We start from the raw sequence: 27416 nt of genomic DNA, 5'->3' as shown, positions 1-27416 counted from the left end.
TTTAGAGTGGTGGTAATGGATATGAAGTAGGTAGATTTCAGATAGACGTATTTTGGAGATTGAATTGTCTTGCTGGGTATTTAATATAGTAAAGAAAAAGAAAAAATGAAAATCAAAGGTCTGCCTTAGGTTTTTGGTCCCAATATCTAGGTGACCTATAGTTCTATTTACCGAGATGTGGAAGACTGAGAATAGAACAGGTTTGTTATAAAACCAGTTAGTTACACCTCATCCATTTTAGGTTTGGCCTATTATTAAACAATCAATAGGGGGTACCAGGTAGGAATCAGGATAGAAGAGTTTGGAACTGATGGTATTTGTCTGGGCTAGAGATAATGATGTAGAAGTCATCACATATAGATGACTTCGTATAGCAACACAGATATTTTGTGTGGAACTTTTCTACCAGAGAGATGCTAGAACTTTTAGAGGAGTGTATTCAACTCAAATGGCGACACCATTCATGTTACTGAAGCAGTAAACATACTGTTTCTGAATATCTTTCTTCAGGCTTAACTGACTTCACTGTTTTACTCAATAATAATATGCTGGCACTTCCTTTAAATTTGTGTAAACGGATGATTCCTTCAAATTACTTCATAACTCAAAGGAACTGTCTACAGTGATGATAAACTCAGTTTTGCATTCTTGCAGAACAAAAGTAGCTTACCACCTTGAAATTAAAGTGTGTATAGTTTCTAGTTCCAGTTTGTAAAAACATGTAGGTATAAGTATAAGGAATCATATGAAGCTTATAATTACACAATATTTATTATTTTGCATTCTTAATGTTTTACATTGCAATATAAGTATTAAATCAACAATTAATGAGTATAAATAAATATAATGTCAATCACTATGTTATGGTTCAAATTATAGATGTATGAAATTTTATATAATATAAATAGAAACTAGCTCACATTTCAAGTAACAAATCATTACTTCCATACCTAAATAATCAGTGATAAAAATGAAGTTTTTGTATACTTTTTGGTTGATAAGTAATGATTTAAATAAATATTTATTAAGGATATAGTAATACAACAATAAAGAAGATACATTTGCCTTCCTTTTAGGAATTTAATCCAAGTGGGAGATCTAAAGTGGCAAGCATGTAACTATAAAGAAACAACATTCAGATGATGGTCTGACTCAGATTCATTTAGAATTCTTTTTTTTATTTATTTTTTAATTTTTTTATTTTTTAAAATTTTTTTAATATTTATTTATTTTTGAGACAGAGAGAGACAGAGCATGAACGGGGGAGGGGCAGAGAGAGAGAGAGACACAGAATCTGAAACAGGCTCCAGGCTCTGAGTTGTCAGCACAGAGCCCGACGCGGGGCTGGAACTCACAGACTGCGAGATCGTGACCTGAGCCGAAGTCGGACGCTCAACCGACTGAGCCACCCAGGCGCCCCTAGAATTCTTTTTTTTTTAAAGGAAACAAAATTTTCGAATTCAGGTGTTGAAAATCTGCCTTTTATGATAGGGACTGTAGGTATTTTTATACTTTAAATTTTAAAAACATATGCTATATACATTTTATACGTATGGTATAATATATATGCAGTAATGGATATTTGTAGGATGTACTGAAAGCGAGAAGACCACCGTAACTTGATTCCAAGATATTGAGAAAATTATTATTAAAATTGGGAGATCTCCCTAAAATTTTTGCTTATCAGATGATAAAAACAAATAAGATATTGAGCTCCACCCCTCTAGACAAGTGCTCCAAAACACAATAATTTGTGATGATCTGTTTTGAAAAAATCTATACAGAATAATTTCTTTTTTTTTTTTTTTAATTTTTTTTCAACGTTTATTTATTTTTGGGACAGAGAGAGACAGAGCATGAACGGGGGAGGGGCAGAGAGAGAGGGAGACACAGAATCTGAAACAGGCTCCAGGCTCTGAGCCATCAGCCCAGAGCCTGACGCGGGGCTCGAACTCACGGACCGCGAGATCGTGACCTGGCTGAAGTCGGACGCTTAACCGACTGCGCCACCCAGGTGCCCCTATACAGAATAATTTCTAATGCAATTAAATGAATTGCTAGAAAATTAAAGATAAAAAAACATGCAAAGTGCAGGTCCCAATTTTTTATGTAATTGATAGACATAAAATATTTGTCAAAGAGCCAAATGATTTTCTAAATTTTTATTCCCAATTTCTGCACTTAATCTGTTGCCCTCTGATAGTTTCAGACCATCACCAGTCTACAGAATATACTCTGAGCAGCACTATTTCTGGTCATGTGGATAAAAACGAAATACACCTGTGTAGAAACAATTGCTAATGTAGTCAGTAAGTAGGAGACATGCACATCCATCTGGCACAGTGAAGGAAATGGGTCCTATGGCATTGATCCAATGTGCAAATGTATGAATATGTATACACGTGCGGATATATGTGTAAGTAGTGATAGTTTATTTGGGTTGAAAATGAACAAAAGTATTATATTAACAAAACAAAGAAATGAGATGTTGTGAGGTCTGACTTTATTCTCAGATTTCAAAAAATATAGTGTTATTTTACTCTAACACAGATGTCAAAATTTATGTAAATGTTTAAAAATATATAAAAACTCTTATTTTATTCAATTAACTATCACATTTTGACTTTTAGAATCAAAGCAGACATCTCAAAAGCCATTATATGTCAATATCTAACCACTAAATAGATGTCTGATTTTTAACCACTCCCCTTAGGAGTGCAGGGAGAAATTGTAGGAACTGGAGCCTAGATAGGAAAGGAGTCAGTCTCAACTGCTGCTGTCATCAATGGGCATTCAGAAATATGAATTACCCTTAGCTCTTATCAATGGCTATTTGATATATCCTTAGAGACTCCTACTATAAGACTAACTATTTCTCTCATTTATTTCCTCCAACATCAATTAGGCTTGATAAGGCAGAAAAAGCCAAAAGTCACATTTGGTGTGTTTCTGGATGACTGCATTGTTTTTTGGCTTGTGGATAAATTCAATTACATACAGCATTCAGAGATTTTTGTAATTGTAATTTTGTTGGATCTCCTCACTCAATCACTTCTGGTTTCCTAATCTCCTGTAAGGTCAAAGTGGCAGAGTGTAGAGTAATTTTTTTAAAGCAGTACATGAGTAAAATTCAATATCTAATAATAGGCAAAGCAAATGCTATTATACACTCAACATTCAGCTTTAAAATTCATATTAATTGCAAACTACCATCTGCTCAAGTTCTGTGGCTATCTTGTATCTGAAACCATGGACTCTTGATTTAGAAAATAAAAACTGTAATTTCTGCCTGAATGCTTTGGATTTAGCAATAATAAATTTCCGAACGTCATATGAAATCTTGAAACTTAAATTTAAATTATGAAGTTTTCTAATAGTGGAAATATGTATGCTTTTGTATAGATACAGTTAACAGGTTATGAATATATCAAAAACGTAAATCTGCACAAAAGAGAGCAAAGGAAGTTTAAAATCCAGGACAAGGGTTGGGATGGAGGAAAGGAGAGAGAGAGAGAGAGAGGGAGAGAGAGAGAGAGATTACCAGGAACATTTGTATAAAAAGGTTGGTGAGTGAAGTTGTTTCTCTGTCAAAATTTTTGCTACTTGTTTTCATAAATAATCACTTGATCTAGCACCACGTGTTTCTGATTATTGACTCAGACTGGCAGGTGGCTATTGCCACATGATGGAATACACACACACACACACACACACACACACAATTCTATAATGTGCTACAAAATACAATTTATTTCAGTCACTTAGCTTTGGTATATTAAATTGTTAATGTTTCATTCTGTTTACAGTGTCATACTTCATGTCACTTACGGCAGACATTGCTTCTCCAGCTCGGTTTTTTAGCGAACTTTTACCTCCCCATGATTTCCTGGTTTATGGTCTTCATGTTTCTTTTTTCACCTCCCTCTTTCCTTTTGGCTGTGTAAGGTACAATAGGAAGAGCACTAACTAGTATTGAGAACAAAGATTGAATGCTAGCTCAGCTATTTAGTAATTCTGTTACCTTAGGCAAGTCATTTCTCTCTCAGCCTCAAGACACTCTTACCCTACAAGGTTCTTGTGAAGATGAAATAATATAATAAGTAAATGTATATATGATTGGAGCAAGTCTGGCCAGAGCGAATGGTCCCTAGAGCATGAGACTGTTATCTTAGGCAGGTGTAGGTGGAATCTAAGTGATCAGCAGGACGCGCGGTGAGCCCAGCGTCCTCCTACGCCGCCATCTTCCTCGCCTTTTTGAGACTGTTATCTTAAAAGACAATTACAGGAGGCAAAAACTTATGGAATTTATAATTAAATTTTAAAACATTATAATTATATAACATAAGTCAATGCAATGTTTAAAAAGATATTTTAGTAAACCCTGAGAAGAAATAGATAAAAATGTAAATACCAGTTGTTTCTAGGTTGGTAAAAATGCCTATTCATTTTATTTTTTAAAATGCCTTTGTTTTTACAAACTTCTAAAGATAAGTATGTTTTGATGGTCTGAAGAAAAAATAAGCATGTAATAAATCACTAGGATAAATTAGAAAGGATCCCTCATACTCTGGGTAAAGAATGAAAAGAGAATAAGGACAAAAGTTGAAGGAAATATTTGAAAATGCAGTAAAGCAAAACTACTTACTGTAGTACTATACTACTTACCTCCTCCTTTCCCGTCTGAAATAGAAGGGAAAATGGCTCAATGAGATCTTAAAGGAGACAGTGGATAAGGGAATTTAAAAATATGCTGAGATGAGAAAAAAAAATCAAAAACACTTCAAGCACCTGCTGATGAGGTCAGAAGTTGAGATAGAGAATTGTATTAAAAAAAAAAAACCCAGATTTTACATAGATAAATATATAGTTAGGTAGATAGAGGAATATAGATTTAAATGTAGATATAGTACAACTAACAAATGCATATAGGAAGGGGAATTTTGTTGTCACTGAAGGCACAAAAAGAAGAGGAAATAGTGAAGGAAAGGGGAAGGGCAAGCCAGGTGGTATCAGGTGAATGCCAAGTCAATGGTAACAACAAGTAGAGAAAATATGAATTTAGGGATACACATCTAGATCAAATATAGCACTGAAAAATAGGGCAAAAACATATGCAAGGAATGCAGAATGTTGGTGGTCATTGGAAGTAAACCATTCTAACAAAGAGACCATTTAAAAAGAAAAAAAAAGGGGCGCCTGAGTGGCGCAGTCGGTTAAGCGTCCGACATCAGCCAGGTCACGATCTCGCGGTCCGTGAGTTCGAGCCCCGCGTCAGGCTCTGGGCTGATGGCTCAGAGCCTGGAGCCCGTTTCGATTCTGTGTCTCCCTCTCTCTCTGCCCCTCCCCCGTTCATGCTCTGTCTCTCTCTGTCCCAAAAATAAATAAACGTTGGAAAAAAAAAAATTAAAAAAAAAAAAGAAAAAAAAAAAAACAAACCTCATAATGGTGGTGAGATGAGTAAGCACAATTAAGACATAGCATTTTTTAATTGAGTTTTTAATTTTAATTCTGGTAGAGTTAACATACAGTCTTGTATTCGTTTCAGGTTTATAATATAGTGATTAAACAATTCTATTGAGCAAGAATGCTCATCATAAGTGTATTCTTTAATCCCCATCACCTATTTTAACCATTCCCCCCACCCCCTCCATCCACCTCCTCTCTGGTAACCATCAGTTTGTTCTCTGTAGTTAAGAGTATGACTTTCAGCTTCCTAAGAATTTAGAAGGAGTTTCTTCATGTGGAGTGAAAAAGAGAAAAGGCAACATTTCTTAGAGACAGAGACAAAGATTTTGAGAACATGTGACATTCAGTTGAGTAGTAGATCAATACAATTTACAGGGACCAAGAGTATGAACAGATGATAAAGCTTTTAAAAAAAAAATACTTGCAGGGCACCTGGGTGGCTCAGTCGATTAAGCATCCGACTTCCGCTCAGGTCATGATCTCACGGCTTGTGAGTTGGAGCCCCGTGTCAAGCCCTGTGTCTGGCTCAGTGTTGAGAGCTCAGAGCTTGGAGCCTGGAGCCTGCTTTGGATTCTGTGTCTCCCTCTCTCTCGGTCCCTCCCCTGCTCTCTCTCTCTCTCTCCTTCAAAAATAAACATTAAACATTTAAAAAAAAAATATTTGCTATAGAAACAGGACTGATAGACTGAACATGTAATTAGAAGACATTATGTTGATATGACTTAGAGGGTGTAGAAAATATCAACGGGGCATAGGATAATGATTCAGCTACTCTTGTAATTAGGCTCTTAATGTAAAATTCATTCACTTATTAGGACAGTTGAAATTATGTTTTGGAAGTAGTGTGGAAAAGATAATAACATGAAACTGGGGCATGCCAATGAGGATGCTTGCTTGAAGTAAGATGAAAGACAAGTTGTCTGAAGCTGGTATGGTCCAGGAACTGAGAGTGCAGAGGGTTGCACTGATATTTTATGTGGATTTTTAAACCAACAAAAATAATTATAGGAGTCAGGGTATAAAAAAAGGGTCCTGTTGTTAGGGAATGTTTTTAGTTACATGAATACGACTAGATTAGCTAAACTCTGCTGTGTCACTAAGACTTTTTTTTTTTAATTGCAGTATAATGCAGTGTTATATTACTTTCAGGTATATAATATAGTGATTCAATAATTTTATACATTACACAATGCTCGTCATGGTAAGTCTTCATTATGGAAATTTTTTAATTGTTTGGTTTGGATATTCTCATGAAAAGACTGTTTTCTTCCCGTTTGTGACTTTTATAGTTTCTTGATAGCTTTTATCTTGAGAGCTTTTTTGCTATTTGTTCTTAACAAATACATCTGTTAAAACTGAGGTTGCACTAACTCAGTATTAAATTCCTAACTGCCATTGGCTGGTGTCACCAAGCCACACTTAAGGATTTCTCAGAGTTAAAAAATTTGTCTCAAAGATGTTATGTAAATTATGAGAATCACATATTGGTCTACTTTTCTGTCTAAGAATTCTTATGATGTTTTCTGATATGAGTAGTGTATTGACATCCTGTAGAAAACATATATTGCGTGGTTGAAACAACAAAAGGTGATCAGAGAGAGTTTGAGCTCTATCACACTTTATAATAGTTTATTCCTAGGACATTCTATTATGTACTTTGAAGATACCAGTGTCTGTAACAAGGATATAAAATTCTTCTTAGGGTTCTAACTGATCTTCAGACCAGCGTTCTCAAGCTTTTTGGATACAGGGCCCTTTAATACTTTTAAAAATTATTGAGGAACCTAGATAGAGCTTGATTATGTATATTATATACATTAATATTTACTGTATTAGAAATTAATTATTTTTATATTTAATTGGTTTAATGTGTTCTTTCAGGTGTAATTGACATGTAATAGTGTTAGTTTCAGGTGTACAGCATAATGATTAGATATCAGTATATATTGTGAAATTATCATAACAAGGCTAGTTGATAGTTTTAAATACTTCTATACTGAGTCATTTAAAAATTACTGCAAAAATCCACTATAAGTTGCCATAAATATTTTATGAGAAATAATGATTTTTTCAAAAAATTTAAGTCACATTGCTTTATAGTTTTGGAGCTGCCTTTAGTGTATGACTTAATAGAAGAAAGCTGAATTTTCATTTTTGCCTGTGCTACAATATAATGTTTTGTTTGAAATGCATAGAGAAAATCTGGCCTCACACAGGTGAATATACCATATAGTCTTGGAAGGCTCTACCTTATATTCGTGAAATAATGAGTAAAGAAAATAATGTCTTCATGTTATTATAAAAATATTTTTTACCTTCTGATATTTATGTGCAACTCTCCATCCAGTCAATGTCTGGGGGTGCACACACACACATACACACACATACACTCAGTACTCAACAGAGTCATGGAGTATAGGAAACAGTTCAGCTGAGGACGGTATGATCAAATAGAGGAAAAGATAAAATTTAGAGAAAATGATGTCAGGAGAGGTCAGTAGGAAGTAGGACTCATTAGGAAACGTATGGGTTATAGCTGAGTAAGACTTAAGTGTTGTTGACCTGGCACAAGAGTCACAATGGTCTAGCACCAACTGCAGTTAATTACAGATGGCCTCAAAATGAAGATGATGGAGTAAGCCCTTTGGGGCAGTCAGAATACATGACCAAGAGGTTAGCCTTATCCATCTAAAGTTGAAAACTGCACACGGAGATTCTAACTGCTCTACAAAGGAATTGTTGTATAAAATGTAGTACACAGCAAAGAGTAAAGAAAATCTTAGTTTAATATAGCATAGAGGCAACATAAGGAAGCATTACGGGTGCATACCCCAGAGCTAGAAACACTGGTATACAGGAAAGCTGCATCTTGGAGTGTTCAGTGGAATGTGTTGCTTCTTCTCTCGTTACGAAAATGAACCAGATCAAAATTTGAAATGAGGAGAAATAGCTCCTAGCTTCATTTTTTTTCTCATTGTTCTTACTGTCACCTAGGTATTACTATAAAAGCATAGCCTGCAAACCTCCCATCCCCCTTTCCAATCAATTGTCCTTGCTGATACTAGAGTTAACAGAAGATGCTAATCTAATCAGGACTATACTGCTTAAAGTGCTTCTCTGACTTATCTCTGATTTTATGATAAACATCAACCCTTCTTAGTCCATCATTCTTACTCTGCTTACTAATGCAGGCTCACCTTCACATTTCCCAGAGATGCTTTTCTAATTGATTTGTTCTGAATTTGTTCAGAGTCTTCCTTTCTGTCTCTCTCTCTCTCACTCTCTCTCTCTCTCTCACTCTTTCCCTCTCTCGCACGCAAACACACACACACACACACACACACACACACACAGTTGGACCTCTGATGCTCATATGTATTTCCAAGGCTGTCTACCCTACCCATATCCCAATCACCTGTTTTGCCTTGTAAAACAGAGAGAACCAAAGAGATCCTCCCAGAATAAATTAGAAAATGGAAACAGCAATGACAATGTCTTTCCATGATGATAAGAAAAGCAAACTTCACATCAACAAAATTTCTAGATAACAAAATCAGAGAGTTACATGAATTCGAGACTGCTCCACAGGTCATGTGAACAATCAAGTCCCCTTGTTTTGGAGGAATGCACCTTGTTAATGAAAGTTTCCTGAGAGGACTATATGAGGCAGAATATAGCAAGGCCAGTTCTTAGCAATAGGTTCTTCCTTTTCTGAGGCACCTGGATGGCTCAGTTGGTTGAGCGTCTAACTCTTGGTTTCAGCTCGGGTCATGATCTTACAGTTTGTGTGTTAGAGCCCTGTGTCAAGGCTCTATGCTGACAGTGTGGTGCTTGCTTGGGATTCTCTGTCTCCCTCTTTCTCTCTGCCCCTCCCCTGTTCTCTCTCTCTCTCTCTCTCTCTCAAAATAAATAAATAAACTTAAAAAAAATGGGTACTTCCTTATCCCTTCTGCAAAATTAACCAATTAGGAAGATCAAGTAATGAATAACCTACCTTTGGTCCTGGTGATGGGAAAGGTATCAAAAAGGACAAGTCATTTACTTGTTTGAGCAATAATTCTACTTTATTTTTTTAATAGTCTGATCACTGAAAGTGTTTAAACCTTCTGGTCAAACATGTGAATGGGGAATAGTGTTAGGACAGGTAGGTCTCTCATGAGTTCCAGACAAATTTATATAATGCACCTGGTAAGGTCAGAGCTACAATCACTATGATCCCAAATAAAAATGAATGAGTAGAATATGAGTCCACAGATAAAGTTGTATTGGCATATCTCTATTTCTATCTATATCATATCCATATCTACAAAACTACCATCTCGTACAATGCAAGTATGTTTTCACCAATATATTGAGTTATAGTAAAATAAAAAGTCATAAAAATAATAATACTTCTCAATGCCTGTGTAGAAAACATGTTCATTCATTGTATGAAGACAATTAAGTGGGAAGGAAGCCAGATTATAACCATGCAGCAAATTCTGGATGAGCATGAACTGGAGACAGACCAACTGTCTAAGGGAATTTTGTGTGTCTACCTAGTCTCCTGATATTATTTGTTAATAGATCCAAAATACAATGGCTGCGAAGATTTAGCCTATAGGTGAAAGCTCCCTCTCCGAGACAGCTAGAATGGACACTGTTGTTGCTTCTTCTGAAACTCGTGTATCTATCCCTTTTGCCTCAAAATTCTTCTTTTGACTGAGCTAACACATTCAATTAAATAGAGTTAAATTTTAGTTTCTTAGAGATAACTTTGCTATCCCTTTGTTGACAGAACATATACTGATTTCAACACTCAAAAGTTCAACACATAAAAGACAATCTAATTTTCCTCATGTTATATTAGAGGACTGTTAACCATAAACCTCAGTAATCTCTTCCTTTTTTTTCCCTCTTATTAAAGAAAAAATATGCAGTCTATTTATTGACTGTCTGAATAGCACTTTATATGAATTATCTCTTTAAAATTTCTCAATGACACAGGTAAATTTATTTTATTATGTAATTATAAAATGATATCTATTGATGAGGAAATATAGTGCATAGGTGTCTAGTGACTTGCTTAAGGTCATTGAGTTAGTAAGTGGCAGAACCAATATGCAACTCATGTCTTTTTAGGCCCAATACTCACTTTTTGTAATTTTCTAACCTTATTTTGCAAGACCATAATTACTGTTCATCCAACCATATAGTATGTAATCTATATGAGATTATATACAAAAGTGCCTAGATGATATGTTTACAATGTGCTTGGCATAAGTATTATGTGTTCAATATGAATGATGAAATGATATATAATAAAAAACAATACACATTGGAAGAAAGTATGGAAATAACTGATATGGGGACTAAGACCTCTATTATATAATACATAAAAGTAATATTTTGAGTGTTTTACACCATGAAAATAGTCCCTGGAAATTGTTTTAGAAGTTTGCTTATCTTTAATGTTAGTTATGAAAGGAAAGACTGGCCTTGGCATTAATTATATATGACTAATGATGGAGGGAGATGTGGGACTATTAATTCTGGGTATAACAAAAGTTAAAAGTTCTGTTGATGATTCATTTTGCCTAATCAACATCTTAATAACAGGTGAATAGATTAAGAGCAATAAGTAGTCTCAGTTTCTTATTGCTGATTGCCGTGATATTTTAAAGATTGAAATCAATAATTAAGATAATTAAGTCATTCAATGTCAACCTTCTATGCAGACATTTAAAACTATTTAAATAAATAGCTGGCATACATTCACATGACATTTGGGTTATTCTGAGATGCTTTGCTCTATATATGATTAGATAAAAAAGAAGGCAAATGATATACTTACTAATATACTAAAGTATAAGAATTTGCAATAGGGCTGCATAAAGTAAACTCCTAAAGATATAGAATAAGGCATTGTTTGGCTTGGATGACAAAGCTCCAACATTTCTATTTTCATGAAACATGTTTACTCATATCACTTTATTATCCATCACCATTCAGAGAACTGCAGACAGCTGATAGGACACCCAGTGGTGTACTCAATCCATCTGTTCATCCATCAACCTTATGGTGAATATGAGAAATGAAAAGTTTGCCTTAGGTGACAAAACCAAAGGCAAAATTTAGTCATGGCAGTTAAGAAAAAAAAAATCACACTTTACCCTTTTGGCTGAATTGTACTGAAATGACCTTGTTGCCTTTATAATATGACTAAGATTTGAAGGCTGGATCTTAAACAACTATGTCTAATTCTGTTTTATATTTGATAATAATTTAGGTGACATTAAAAAATTCAATAAGTAAATCTATATAATAAAAAATGATCAGGACAATATATGTTTTTTACAGATAATTTATAATGCAAGGAACTCTTAGATTATGTACTTCTTTTATTTGTGGGTAAGGGGCTGCACACTATATCATGGAACTTAAATCTGTCCCTCATGAGTGGTCCATCTGGTCTCTCCTTATTACAGAGAACATGTCACATTAGGTACTTACAGCTATGTTTTAATTTTCTATCTGCAGTACCTAGTACCTAAAACTACTGTATAAAGGAAATGCATCTTAGAACATAGCAGATATGTATATTAATCTAAGTTATTTAAGCTATTTTTCAAGTCCATTTATTTGCCACCACTTGCATTTAATTTATTTAAGTGTGTATTACCTTTTGTTTTATATCCTGGCAAAAGGAAAAACATGTCTACAGGGAGATTTACTAAGAACCTAATATGAGAAGGAGCAGTGTTAAGAACCATAAATACATTAGCTCATTCAGTTGATACTCAGTTAAACGAATATGCAGACATGGATTGCAGTAGTGTTGGAACATATTCAACTTCTGTCTTTTCATCTTGTCCATGCAGTTTTCTTTAATATCGATTTCCTTTTTTGTTCCTTGTTTCAAAATCCTAAATCATAAGAAACAAACAAATGTGCTTTTTACATTCACTTGTGTAACTTCTGAGTTTGTACTTTCGTAAGCCAAATAAATATATTTTTTCTTTGTTCATTATTATTTAAATTGAAACAGCTTCCAAAAAGATACATAATAGTGTATTCAAATTATGTACTTGAAATTGTTTATTATTTGCTGTAATTAATTTAACCATTCTATCGATAGAAGATTGCCATATAAATATTTTTTAAAAACTAAAACCAAAATTAAATGATGCAGTAAGTTGTTATAGTGGATAGAAAACTTTATGTGTAGTCACTGAGGTCAGTAATTGAGGAGGTGAAACTCCTGCTCAGAATATATTGAAATAATTTGTTGGAATCACCTCTCAGAGCAGTCACTGATTGTAAATCTTAGATAATTTTAAAATAAAATACATCAAAATATAACTCCTGGACATCTGAAAAGTTTGGTAGCTTGAACTTTGGACACTTTACAAACTGTAAATTGGATAATACATGCTGGACTTTTTTGCATGACACTTTTAATTTTAAAGATCTATTTTCTAGTCAAGTACTATATTTGAGTATATTTACTTTTAATATCAAATCTATTTAAAATGACCTTTTCTCCTGCCTCATTATCATGTAAGAGAATTGCATCTTGCCATTTAAATGTGAAATAATGTAGCCTTTTTTTTTTTAGTATAGAACATTGATTTTAAATGGCAGATATCTAAATCATTTACGTTTATGAATGAAAAAGTAGAATTTGATGATTTTTTTTCTGTCCATCAGTAATTGTTATAGTGTCTACATAAGTGCCCCTTATGACACACAAAAGGAAGATTGAATATTTTTAAAGCCAGTTTGGTTTTAAATATATATTTAATTGCACAATGTTACACAATTTAGAAATTTGAGTAGTGTATACAAGGAACTTGAAATGATAAGAAAAACTATTTAAAACTTTAAATCTTTCATGAACAATGTAAATGCATAGCATTATGTACTTTCAAACTAACATTTATAAAAATGAAATTTTTATAGGATATTTATTTTGAATACTCAGATTTTCATTTCTTTCTTCAAAAGCCCAACTTTACCCAACTTTCCTGCTTGTCCTTCCACAAGAATAGATAACTCATTATGAGTCCACTTCTCTGTGTGAGTATGTGCATATCTTCCCCCTACATAATGCTGTTCATCTTTTCTCTTACTTCACACTGTTCCCATAAAGTTCATTCCTCTATCCATTTTCAGGATGCAACCTCCTTTATTTTACAAACCTTGCAGTTATCATTTACTCTTTAAATAATTATAAACGTAATTTGAAAACACTTTAGAGTTTACCAAGAAAAATCTGATTATATGCTTTATTATATTAATGGAAGTGCCAATTGAGATGTCCTGAAAAACATTTTCCACTCTGACTCTTCCTTTCCAGCCCAACCAATGGCTGCTAAACCCCAAGAAAGTTTCCCTCCTTTTTTGAGAACTGTTTTTGCCAAACTATTCATGAAACTACCTGGATTTTTGCTACTAAGCCTCTGTAAAAACTTCTCTTTCTTTCCCTAAAGAAGAACACCCCTTGACAAAGACACTTTCCTTAATCAAACTTTAGTCAGACTCCTCCAAACCTTCTTTTCAATAGGCGTCAAACTTCAGCTTCCACATTGTCCCTTAATGGCAAGCATATACTCTAAGGATGGCATGAAAATCTTCAACAGGAATATAGTTTACATAAAAATTAACATGGTGGGAAATGTTCATAATTCTTCCGAATATACTTTCTTGCTTTTAAGAATATTGGTGGGGGGATCAAAAAGTAATAGCAATTTATATTTATTTTAGGGAGCTTAAAGATTCAGAATTTCAAAGATTTGTAAGATTATTCAACCTGTTGGAAAGCAGTAATTACTTCTGACAGAGAAATAATATTTTTCAGATCTATCACTGATGTAAGTTGGGGGAATTAATAAATGGATACTACCTTAAGTTAAATTAACAATAAAGCATAACCTTAGGTTTATTGATTCTATTTTAGAAAATATTTTGGCTTTATATATGGTTTCCTTAATTTTATACATCCCAGATTCCTTTGTGTTATTGAAAGAATGAAATTAGTAGTTATATATTGAGACATGAAAAAAATAAAGAGGGTTATACAAATTATGTGTCTGTATATGTATGCATGTCCTAATTCATAATCTTTTGTTATGTATATTGGAAATTAAGTAATTTTTCATTATTAAGAAAAATATGAATCTCTATTCATTCCAGCAACACACTGATGAATGTCATCAATCTTAATGGACCACTGAAGACCACTTACCCTTATAAATTAATTTATAGTGCAATTTAAGTATAAAATCAATTCCCCAAACTATTTATGCTTTTCTCATATAAATATAAACACAGTTTATTTGGTATAAAGGACTAGAAACGCAGAAAGCTTAAAAGATGTTTGTTTTTTTATGTAAGACAAAGTGTATTTAAACATTCATCTACTGCCTAAAATTTCTACAAATCTAATGCCACCTTAAAAACTGAAGGTTTTATGTAAAAATGTATTTATATGAGTACTTTTATAACTGTGTGTTCTGTATGTGGTTTATTTCCATAGTTTGTTCACTGAAGACAGTTCCTTTGTTTTATTAATCTTTCCCACATCAGCTTATAGTCCTCCTTCATCTTTACCTCCAAACATGCAGTTTACTTTCCAAAGTAATAGCTACTTAGTTAATTGTAAATAAGCAACTGAATTATGAAGAATCTACCAAAACAGATAAGTTTACAAATTTAATTTATCAACAAACTTGTACATTTACCAAAGATTAAGTGTTGTTTTAGGCAACAGAGTTTTAATATAGTATCATTATTTTTTTCAAAATATAAATTCAATGGGAAAGGTAGGCATAAAAATAAATGGACATAATTCAGTTTTGTGATGGTGGTGATAATGAGAGGTTATTGCTGGGTCTTAGAGGGGTGGCATGCAGGTATCAGGAAGGCTCACCTTAAGTAGGTGAAACTAAAGCCAAACCTCAGAGAATCTTAGGTGGGACTCGCTTTTACAAAGAAATTAAAAACAAAAACATTCTTGGGCCACCTGCGTGGTTCAGTGGGTTAAGTTTCCAACTCTTGATTTCAGCTCAGGTCATATCTCTCAGTTCGTGACGTTGAGCCCTGCATTGGGCTTTGCACCGACTGTAAGGAGCCTGTTTGGTGTTCTCTCTCTCTCCCTCTCTCTCTACCCTCCCGTTCTCATGCTCTCTCTTGCTCTCAAAATAAATACAGAGACTTGAAAACAAAAACATTCTATCTTGTAATACTTGAAACTCTTAGTCACAATCTGTCTGCTTCATTTCATGGGAGAGAAAGAATACTGGGTGCTGATATTACCTACTGCATATGCTATTCATGCTTTAAATCGGATCTGACATATAGAATTCCCATTTGTGAGAGAATGGTGAACGTGTCACCATTGTCTACATACCTTGTTATTTATTTCATAGAGAATATTGAGATTGAGACTCAGCACAACAAAGGAAGAAGGGTGGGGAAAATGGGGTTTATTTTGACAGAGACCATGAGACTATGAGCCTAGGGTTCAGTGATGGTGTGTAAAGCCTATGCAGAGGTCAGGAGAGTTTTCCCTCCAGTGTGACCACTGGTATGCCACTACTGTCTTATCAAAATGAGAACACTAAACTAAATGATGTGCTCTGGGAAAATTATGCAGGTAACATCCTTTCCTTCATTTTTGTCATCTGAAAAATAAGAATAATCAAAGTGCCTGCATCTTAATGTTTTTGTGAGAACTAAGTGAAATAACATATTCGATATGCATAGGGAGGTGCTAATAAGCATCTACTAACTTGTCAATAAAGGTATTATCACATCAATAATTCAAATTTTATGGTACCTACTAAGCAACCAAAGGAAACATAAAAACATCTTTCAGTCTCAAATTCCATATTTGTTAAACATTTTTTCAGGTGACAACTTTTACTCCCAGTCCTTGGAATATTTCAGACTGCATGCTTCTGCCAAATTATTTTTCTGTCAGCATAGTTTGTTCTATCTCAGGCATTGATTAGTATACATTTGTGATTTTATGAGCACATTTTGAGAACTGACTCACTATGGAAGAATAAAAGTCATAAACTACATCTTCTCCCACATAAGATGCTCTAAAATGAGGGTTAATTGAATAGAAACAGTACTGTAAACAAAGACAAGTACTATAAATAGAGCAGAAATTTTAGGAAATTCTAAAATTCTAGCATTTGGAATTGAATACAATCTCTAGATGAGTAAACGAGGAAAAAAATTTTCAGCGTTCAAAACATTAGAACAGGACATTTGTATAGTTAAGATGTATGTTCCGAGATCAGAATCAGCTGATACAATGCATGAGAAAAGTCCCTGGAAAGTAGTTGGTACTGATTATTTTGGCAGATCACCTCTAAGCTTTTGAAGATCAGTAAGCTCCAGGGTTTCCCCATGAGATCAAACATGTTCAAGAGTATAAGAGAAAAAGCTGTGCCCCAGGCGCCCAGAAAACCGAGTAGTATGGGGAAAACACTCATTTAAACAAGCTTCTTATACTTGTAAGCCAGCTACATGGCAGGTTGGTCCCACCCTTATAATCCTAGACAGCATATTTAGTAGAGAAAAAGAAAGAAATAGTGGAGAAAAATAAAAATTAAAAAACAACAACAACAACAACAATCAGATTCACAGCTAACATTAAAGTAAACATGAAAATGAAGGGATACAAAGTAAATTAGAATTAGGAAATTTATTAGATTTGCTAGATATGGCATTAAAAATATCAATTGCACTTTAAATACTAGTAATAAAAGAAAAATGTATTTTAAAAAAAATTTTAATGTATATTTTTGAGAGAGAGATAGAGGATGAGAGAGGGAGGGGCAGAGAGAGAGGGAGACCCAGAATCCAAAGCAGGCTCCATATTTTGAGGTGCTAGCACAGAACCCCATGTAAGAAACCCCATGCAAGAAAAAAATATTTTTAAAATTACCATTTAAGGAGGTTAAAAAAAACTGTAGTGTATTAAAGATGAGCAATGAAAGATATATATAAGAACTTTGTGGAGAAAATTATAAAGTGATTTTAAAGTATAATGAAAATGAATAAATGCATATAGAAATATATATGGTGGTATTTAACAAATGCCATTTTATACATTTTATTCAAATTCACCCACAAATATACTCAATTCCTATTAAAATCATGACTTAATTTTTCAAGAATTTTTGCGACTTTATTCCAAAAGTTATTTGGAAATGCAAAAGCTCTAATAATAAAAAAGACAATTTTCAGGGAAAAAATAACTCCATGGGGAAAATGATCCTGTCAGATAGATAACAAGTCTTATTATAATCTGCTTTTAATTAAGAAAATATTACATTGGTATAGGTATATGTAAATAGACCAATGGGATACAGCTCACAAACAGAACATTTTACTCATTGGAAATTGGTGAATAAAAGGTGGGCTATTCAAAAATATTATAATTTTTTAATAGAGAAAAACATAAAACCAAGTTATTTCATACCATTCACAAAAACAAATCATGGAAGAAATAATGAAATGATCTAGATATCAAAAGACCACCTTTCTTTTAGAGAATTTGCTTCTCAAATGTTTCAGTTATCTGGACCAATAGGATTTTCTACTTGGAAATTTAGAATTTGTGACCAAGCTGCTTCTAGGAGATTTGTCGTGATAGTAAGGTATGTGAATAAAGTCCTGGATGTCTGAATGCTTACATCCTGAGGGATTTTTTTTTTAATTTTCTCTTTCCCCAAAGCACACTGTTTAGTTTGTCATGGAATTTATAGTCTTTTGGACACATAAAATGAAGTGGCTGTTCATTTGAACTAGTGTGTATAGATTTTTATCTTTGGATTCATTCATTTATTATTTACATTTTATCCCCACATGTTCAATAACATAGTTCTATAGGAAAATAAATCCATAGGAACAATAACAACAAGAACCAAAACAAATGTGTTCTGACAACTAGCCTAGTTCTCCCAAGTGCATTTGCTTGTTGTGATGTTTTAATGCATATATTATTATTAATTTTTTTTAAGTTTATTTTCAGGGATGAGGCAGGGAGGGGCAGAGAGAGAGGGAGAGAGAGAATCTCAAGCAGGCTCCGTGCTGTCAGCCTGGAGGCTAATGTGGAGCTCAATTCCATGAACTGTGAGATCGTGAGCTTAGTCAAAATCAAGAGTCGGATGCTCAACCCACCGAGCCCCCCAGGTGCCCTGCATATATATCAATAATAAACTACCTATTTAGTAATATTTTTGTTTTAGGTCATAATAGCACGTTGGATTTCACCTATTCAGGACCATAAATTACTCTTTCAAGAATTATGGCTTTCAATATATTTCCCAAGTTGTTTTTTCTTTAAAATTGGCATTAAAATCATTTCAAATAATAATGAAAAATTCGGGGCGCCTGGGTGGCTCAGTCGGTTGGGCGTCCGACTTCGGCTCAGGTCACGATCTCACGGTCCGTGAGTTCGAGCCCCGCATCGGGCTCTGGGCTGATGGCTCAGAGCCTGGAGCCTGCTTCCGATTCTGTGTCTCCCTCTCTCTCTGCCCCTCCCCCGTTCATGCTCTGTCTCTCTCTGTCTCAAAAATAAATAAAACGTTAAAAAAAATAAAAAAAAAATAATGAAAATTTCAAAATATATTGCATAAAGAAAATATTTCTCATTGATTCGGCTTCTTTTCATTTCTTTTCTGAGGGTTATTTTCCATAAAAATTTACATACTCTTAATTACTGAATAAATTGTGGAGTGTAACATCAGATTTGCATTTATCTTTTATTTTTAAGTGTTTCATTGATTAAATATTGCATATTTAATGACATTACTGGCATTACTCATGTGCTTCTTTAGTAAATCACACATAAAATACATTAAAGACTAAATTTATGAAATACATAAATCTAACATGTGACTTACACTTTGCTAAAATTTACTCAGAGGATGTATTATGAAGTACTTCCTGGAGTAAAGGAAATAAAAAAGTAAAATAGAAATGCTACTTGTATTAAAGCATTCAGTAATATTAACCAAATTTGTAAAAACAACTTCAAAAGTGACAATATATTACCATTTACAACAGGCCACTCAAAAATAACTATAAATTCTATTGTCCTGTTTTTACACTTCTGTGTGACTTTGAGTCTTTGTTTTCCAACAACAATAACAAATGAGAATTATTGCTAATCATATTGGTAATGTATGTGAAATATTCTGCTAAGCTCTGGAGATAACATATTGAATAGACTGAAAGGAGTCTGAGACTTATAGTGGGGGAGAAGAGGCAGAAAATAACTGTATGGGGAGGTGTCATTGAAGTGAAGACCTGAAGGTTGAAAAAGTATAGTATATTGCGTATGGTGTGAAGAAAACCTTCCAGACTAAAGGAATAGTATGTTCAAAGACCCTGAGGCGAAGCATAATTAGGCATGACCCAAGGACTAAAAAAGTAGTATGTACCTTGGACCCCTGGAACTTTGAGATGTTACACTGCACTATACAATTTTATTCATTTATGTATGCATTCAATAAAAAACACTTACTATCCCTGCAGAAATGTTATTTAATAAAAAGAAAGGGGGAGAAAAAAGAAGGGAGGAAGGGAGAAAGCCTCTGGTTTTTTGAAGCCAACTTTCTGATGAAGGCAACCAACGTTAAACAATCTTACAATAATAATTTAACTTCATATCTCATCCCTTTTATCAAAAAAAGTGAAAATTAAACATATCAACAAATATAAAATAAAACTGTGCTAATCTTCTTGAATTATGGGATACTATTTTTACTTCATTTGAGCTTATAATCATCTATTCAATACATTTATTGCTCTTGAATTATCTTCATTTATGCACACTTATTACTTTCCACTGTCCCTAATATTGCTGTTTTTCTTATTGTTATTCAATCATTCATATGAAAATAACAATATGATAGGAATGTACTTGAAGCGTAGGTTCAAATCTTCTCACTTTTCATGATTGAGGTCATAAATAATAACAAGGAGAACATCAAGAGAAAACAACTTTTCAATGAAATAGGAGACAAAATCCCACAAGTGCATGTAGCTGTGGACTAAAGCAATTGACAAGCTCAGAACCTGCTTGGGAAGCCTCTAAGGTGTAGAACACAGCAGACAAGGGGAACAGGGAGCAGGTCTAGGAATGGCAACAATGTGCTTGATGTACCCATACCAAGAGTGAAAAGATCCATGCTGATTGGGAAAAGCTGTTAATAGGGCTAAGATCAATCTTAACTGCTCCGTTAGGGAAAGCAGATAGACAAAGCAAGAAAGCAATGTGATGGTCATAGGGTGTCACAAAAGTGACAATTCTCATAAAAAGCAGCATGTGATGCAATGGAGGGGGCAGTTAGGAAGCAGGAGCCCTGTGCTGCAATAGCAGTTTCAAGGGAAGGAACATTTGAAGCCCATTCCTGGCTGTAGAAACACTCCTGAGCTGATTATGGTTGAGAAACAAAAGAGATTTTAAAGTAATGGCCCATCATGTTAGAAATAAAAGGCAGAACCCTGGAGCAGAGAAACCTAAAAATTCTCCTGGCCCTTCACTCTTCTCACTAGGAAACTTCTATTTTTTTCCCCGTTAGCTTTATTGAGATATAATTGAGAAGTAGCATTGTGAAAGTGTAAGGTGTACAATATAATGATTTGATGTATGTATATATTGTGAAACGATTATCATAATAAAGTCATCTGACACATCAATCTCACATTTGGGGGGGGGAGGATGGTGTAAGAACATTTAAAATCTACTGCCTTAGCAAATTTCAAATATACAATACAGTATTGTTAACTACAGCCACCTTGTTGTCCATTAGATCCCCAGAATGAATTTGGTTTGTTTGTGTTATAATTGAACTATTTATAGCAATGCCTCTTAAATCTAAGTGGGTCTTTTTATTGGTATAATTGAAAAAAATATATATATGAAATATATTTTTGAATTACCATTGTTTAAATTATCAATAAACATTAGCTTAAATGGTATCTTAAATGACACATTTAATTAACTGGATTTCACAGCACTGAGTGTGGATCACAATCTAGAGATAGGAAATTTTAGTTTCATATAATGGCAGTTTAAATTGTTTTGAGTTATAAACTGCTCAAAAGTGAGGCCTACTTCCTGCAGAGTACAAAATCATTGGGAAATTCAAAGAGGTTATTTAGGCTACCAAACTTTAAGTTATACTGTAAATATGCTGGTGCATCTCATTATTTTTGCTTTTATGTTGTGAAGAATATCATGAGGTTCACTTTATTGGGATAATTTTTAAATTATTTTTCAATTATTTTAAAATTTTTGTAATGTTTATTTATTTTTGAGATACACAGAATGTGAGCAGGGGAGGGGCAGAGAGAGAGGGAGACAAAGAATCTGAAGCAGGCTCCAGGCTCTGAGCTATCAGCACACAGCCCCATGAGGGGCTTGAACCCACAAACCGTGAGGTCATGACCTGAGCCAAAGTCAACTGTCCAACTGACTGGGCCACCCAGGTGCCCCTATTCAATTTATTTTAAAGTAAACAATAACATCTTTTTGTCAAACAAATTAAATATGCATAAAAAGTATAATTTTATAAATGTAATTAATCACTGTAGGGGGGATCACAAGATAAACCACATTGGTACTTTATAATGAGGAGTAAGAATATTAATCTGTTGGCTTCATTAGGGATTTCTAGGACCATTTAATTTTTATAAGCAAGTATATACTGTACTGTGATTGATATAGTCAGTATTTAAATAAGAGAGTATTTATGTTGGTCACTAAATTCCTCTCAAGTTTTGCAAGTTAATACACAGCTTGGTGAACTAAAAAAGGTATTAAATATGTTTACTTATCTAAAGTAAAGGAACTGAAAAATGAAGTCAAAATGTGTGAAATGAATCATTTCATTCACATTTGGCTTCAATTACCATTACCATAAATATAAAGATTTTAGACATTTAGATAACATTTTCCCTTTTGACTTCCTAGTATTGGCTAGATATTCACTTATCAACTTTTCCCTTATATTTTGGTTATTATCCTAAGTCAGTCTGTTAATTGTTGGTTATTTCTGTATTTCCAGTGCTTACTCTTCACCATCTGTCATTCTCCCCTCTCACTCCCTGCCTCTTTCTGTATTTTTTTTCTCTTTGTGTAGATCACATCAGCCCAATTTGCACTTGCCTTTCTTCCAGTTCTATTCTATTCTTTCAGTGTTATCTCTTCTTTTCTGTTTTGTGCCTTGAGCAGTAACCAAATTATATTAACATTCTCGAGTTCATTAATCTTCCTATATTCCTAGGGTGGTGATGGTTTGGGGGATAACATAATAAAGAGACTCTTCTGATACTAAATTTAAAGAAACATTAGTAAGTTTAAATAACTTGTGAAAAAATATGTTTATTATCAATGTCAGTAATTATTTAAAACAGGGTTTAAATTAAAAAATGATTAAAGAATTTCACAAGATATAAATAGGACTCTTGTTTAATTCACAGCACAGATATCACAGTATATATTACAAGTGTTCTGTGGGGTGCCTGGGTAGCTCAGTCTGTTAAGCATCCCACTTCAGCTCAGGTTATGATCTAGTGGTTCACAAGTTCAAGCCCCACATCCAGCTCTGTGCGGACAGCTCAGAGCCTGGAGCCTCATTCTGTGTCTCCCTCGCTCTCTGCCCCTCCACCACTAGAACTCTCCCCCCTCTCTCTTTCTCTCAAAATTAAATTAAAAAATAAAAAAAAATACCAAGAGTTCTGATCACTTCCTTTGAATACTAAACACTATAACCAGCACAATATTCATACGTTGGGAATATTGCCATTTTTCCTTATCTATTGTGTGAAACCATAGGTTCATTAAAGATGTACCTTTATACAATTATAGTACTGGATTATAGATTAGCATTATCAATAAGACCATCCTTTCTTTGATTTGTCTCTATATTTTATTTTTTTAATGTTTATTTATTTATTTTGAGAAGAGAGAGAGAGAATCCAAAGGAGGCTCTGCACTGTCAGCACAGAGTCTGATTCAGGGCTAGATCCCACGAACTGTGAAACCATGACCTGAGCAAAACCGAGAGTCAGATGCTCAAATGACCAAGCCACCCAGTTGCCCCTCTGTATTTCATTTTAAACATTTTAGTAAAACTACTGCTATATTATTTGTGTGAATAAGGAGTCATGTAATGTTTATAAAACTACTAGCATATATTTTATGATATCATATTATTTCATGCTATTAATATAGGTTTTGGAAAACTGTGTTAGTATATAAACAAACTTAACATTTGCTTTTGTTCCCTTACCATCCTAACTAAAATAGTTATAAATGTTAAACATATTTATGAAGTAATATATTAAGAAAAAATTACCAGTGAATTGAAAAACCGTGGAATTATTGACACTGGATTTTTTTTTGCTCTTTTGAAATAAAATGTCAGAATTTTCATATTGTGTTCATTGATTAACTCATATTTACTTCTTCTTATCTCAGATTAACCTGTGATGTCAAAGGGGATATTTCTTGAAGTTTTAGGTTAATATATAAAATCTAAACTATAAATTGGATAAACTCAGTGGAATAATTTTTCCTGAAAGATCATAATAACTTGCCTTCCATCTATGTAGCATACTAAATCACATATGAAATGAATATATACTTTTATTAAAATATTTTAATCATGAAAATTAAATTGTTATTCCAAGATACTTATAGGGTTCCATAGATGTTAAAACTGTGATTCTCATAATAAGCTTCACAGATTACTACAGTGATGAAATTATCTCTTTTACAATAATACACCCAAAGAGTGTTGTGAAGCTTCACATGGAATGTTATAGATTAAATCAAACACAGAAATTTTACACATGAAATTAAAACCTTAAAATATAAGGTATTGACACTTATTTGCAGAAATATCAATACGAACATGACAAATATATTAATTTACTGACATTTATTAATTGCTTTTCATGTGTTAAATGAATATGTTTAAAGATATAAAATATATATTTATTGAACCTTTAATACAAAAAAAGTTTTTTGAGTCATGATTTAGAGAAGCAAATTAAGTGTGATGAGAGATATGTCATTTCAGTTTTGGTCAAAGGACAAAGAGGCTAAAACATTTTTATAAAAAAAAGAGAATAATATGAGGGTAAAACTATGTAATGTGCTATTTACTTTATGTAAAATATATTTGTTTTTCTGATATTTCAGAGTATCATCATATATGATTTATGAGCAGTAAACAATAAGGATGCCATTCACATTGTAAACATATTTATTACTTTGACATTTTTTATATTCTAATTAGGACTTTACTGGCTCAATGGAATAATGTTTTGTATCTCTTTTGCTGAAGTTTTCCATCATAAGACAGTATTCTGGTAAAATCTCCTTTATAAAAATTTTCAAAAAAATGTAAGTTTCTTCTAATGGGTGATATGATTTCTTCTACCACTTCTCCTTAGAAAGGTGTTATGAGCTTAATTTAAAAAAAAATCTTAATTGTTCAAGATTCAAGAAAAGATAAAATTAACAGGAATAAATTTCTCTGCTACTTGAAGCAAACAAAGCAAAATAGGTCAAGTGTATAAAACAATAGTTTTCAAGACACTGGACATCACAAAATGAATAACAATTAACCCTGAGAGGGGGAAACAAATAGCGCAAGCCCTAAATTTGCCCCAAACTTCTGCTGAGGAAGAGTTTGTACGCCATGCCGTAGGGAGTGGGAAAGCAGGCAGAACCAGTGGATGCCCTGAGCCCAGGGCTTAAGCTTAGACATAGTCTAGGTAAAGCAAGGTGGTTAGAGTTCACAGGACAGGAAACCAGAAAGGAGAAAGCTGAATAGAAAGAGAACTCTGGTAGTCTGCGGAGGGTACCCCTTGGGTAGTCAGCTTAGTGTGGATCAGCCAATGTAGGTAAAGAAACTAGTGTAGTACATGGGTAGATTCACTGCAAGAATGAGAGGTAACAATGCATGGTGGTCACAAAGGATCAGAAATTTTTATTCATAAAATATAGACTTCCAAGAGAGTGTAAGATGGATTATTAACATTAGTAAGTACTAGGGGTTATACAAATATCAGTTTTAACATAAATAGTAACAGTTTGTTATATAATGGCAGAAATGAAATTTTAAGTGATTTCATAAGTCAGAGCAGCAAGAAATACTCAAAAACCTGTGTTTAAATCAAGCATTGATCTTTTCAAGATTCATTGTTTCCAATAATTGATTTTAACTATCTGGGTTTTATCAAGATGGCTCTAGCCCATATGCTTCCTGGATATGTAGCCACTAGAATAGCCTCTTTTGGTGGCACGGAAAGAGAGAGAAGGTTCAATGATAAATTCTCCCTTTCCATATTCAGTTTGTACCTACATGTGGATAGGGAAATACCTACATTTGAAAGCTGAGTGGAATCTCACAACAAGGACTTTTAAAAAGATAAGTCTAAGAAGATGATCAACAAAACTGTTTTATTTTATTGTATGTCAAATGAAAGATATGAAAAGAATTTATACAGAGGACAATGAAATCTTTTAGATATGTTATGAATTATCTAAATAAGTAAATGCATTTATATGCATTCATGTATTAAAAGACTCAGTAGTATAAAAATGTCAATTTCCTCCAAACCTATGTATAGACTAAATGCTCTCACAATAGAAATAACAGCAGGTTTTTAATGGAAATAGGAAATCTGGCTATGAAATATACATGAAAATTCAATTGTCAAGTTTAGCTAATAATTTGAAGAAAAAGTACATAGTGCAAGAGCCTAACATAACAACACGTAATATAAAGTACAAGTATTAAGACAAAAAAGTATGTATTGAAGATGTAGCTTAAGTCTGAAGCTTCAATTATTTTGAAAATTTATCTATGTTAAATATCCCTACTGCTTTACAGTGAAGTTTACATGAAGTTTTACAGCACTACTTTCCTAATTGTCTTTAATATTAGAAACAATTCTGTAATTGCGTTCTGTGTTGTTAATCATCAATTTTAACTAGAGCACAGAATTTCTGTAAGTGAGGCAGTTTTCCTGCATTTGCTAAACACTTAAAAGTAAATAAAAGTAAAAAAAAATGAACACTTAAAGAATACTATTTTATGTCCTTTCTCATTGTTAAATAAAATAGCACAATATTAGCTCTACTTAATCCAAGTACTGTTATTTTTAAAAGTCTAGTAATTACTATGACTTGATTTGACGAACTCTACTTCCCATCCCCTAATATATGAGGAAATGGTATTGTTCACTTAGAGCTTATTATACTATGGCTCATGTTATTTCTTCCTATCCTGGAATGTCAGCCCACATACATTATTCACATGATGCAGAGTGAACTTTAAATAGGGAGATTATACTGGAGGGAAATGAGAAAGCCATCATTCTCAATTTTACCCCATACTGTTATTAAAGGTTACATAGGCAGTGATCTTTCTTTTTCCCACTTTTTAAAAGCTTTATCTTCTTTCTTTTTTTCTTTCTGATTATTTTATTCCTTTTCATCTCCTATAACATCCACATAATTCTGCTTTTGCTGTGTTGTGTGAAGAAACTAGTTGAGTTATTTTAAATGATTTACTGTCTTTGTGTTGTGAGCTAGACATTGAAATGACTTATGATGAATAAGATATTGTATACTATATGACTTCCTTCTATTCTTTGTCTAGAATGTGGTTGATGTGAATTTAAGTCATTAAGTGTGAAAATATTTGCCTGAAAATTTAAACATCAAGTTTGAGGCTAGTATAAATTAAATTACCAAACAATGACAATTGCAATGGAAATGCTAACAGACCTTTAACTAAACAATAATCTATGCAATTACAGTGTTCCCTGACAATCAGGTGCTTACTTATCAGCAAAATGTTTCCATAACAACATTTCCATGTTAGATGACTGTTAGATATTTAAAAACCAGAGGGAACATATGA

This window comes from Lynx canadensis, chromosome B2 (assembly GCF_007474595.2).
Source record: "Lynx canadensis isolate LIC74 chromosome B2, mLynCan4.pri.v2, whole genome shotgun sequence".
NCBI classification, from domain to species: domain Eukaryota; kingdom Metazoa; phylum Chordata; class Mammalia; order Carnivora; family Felidae; genus Lynx; species Lynx canadensis.
Note: the sequence above shows the minus strand (reverse complement) of the source record.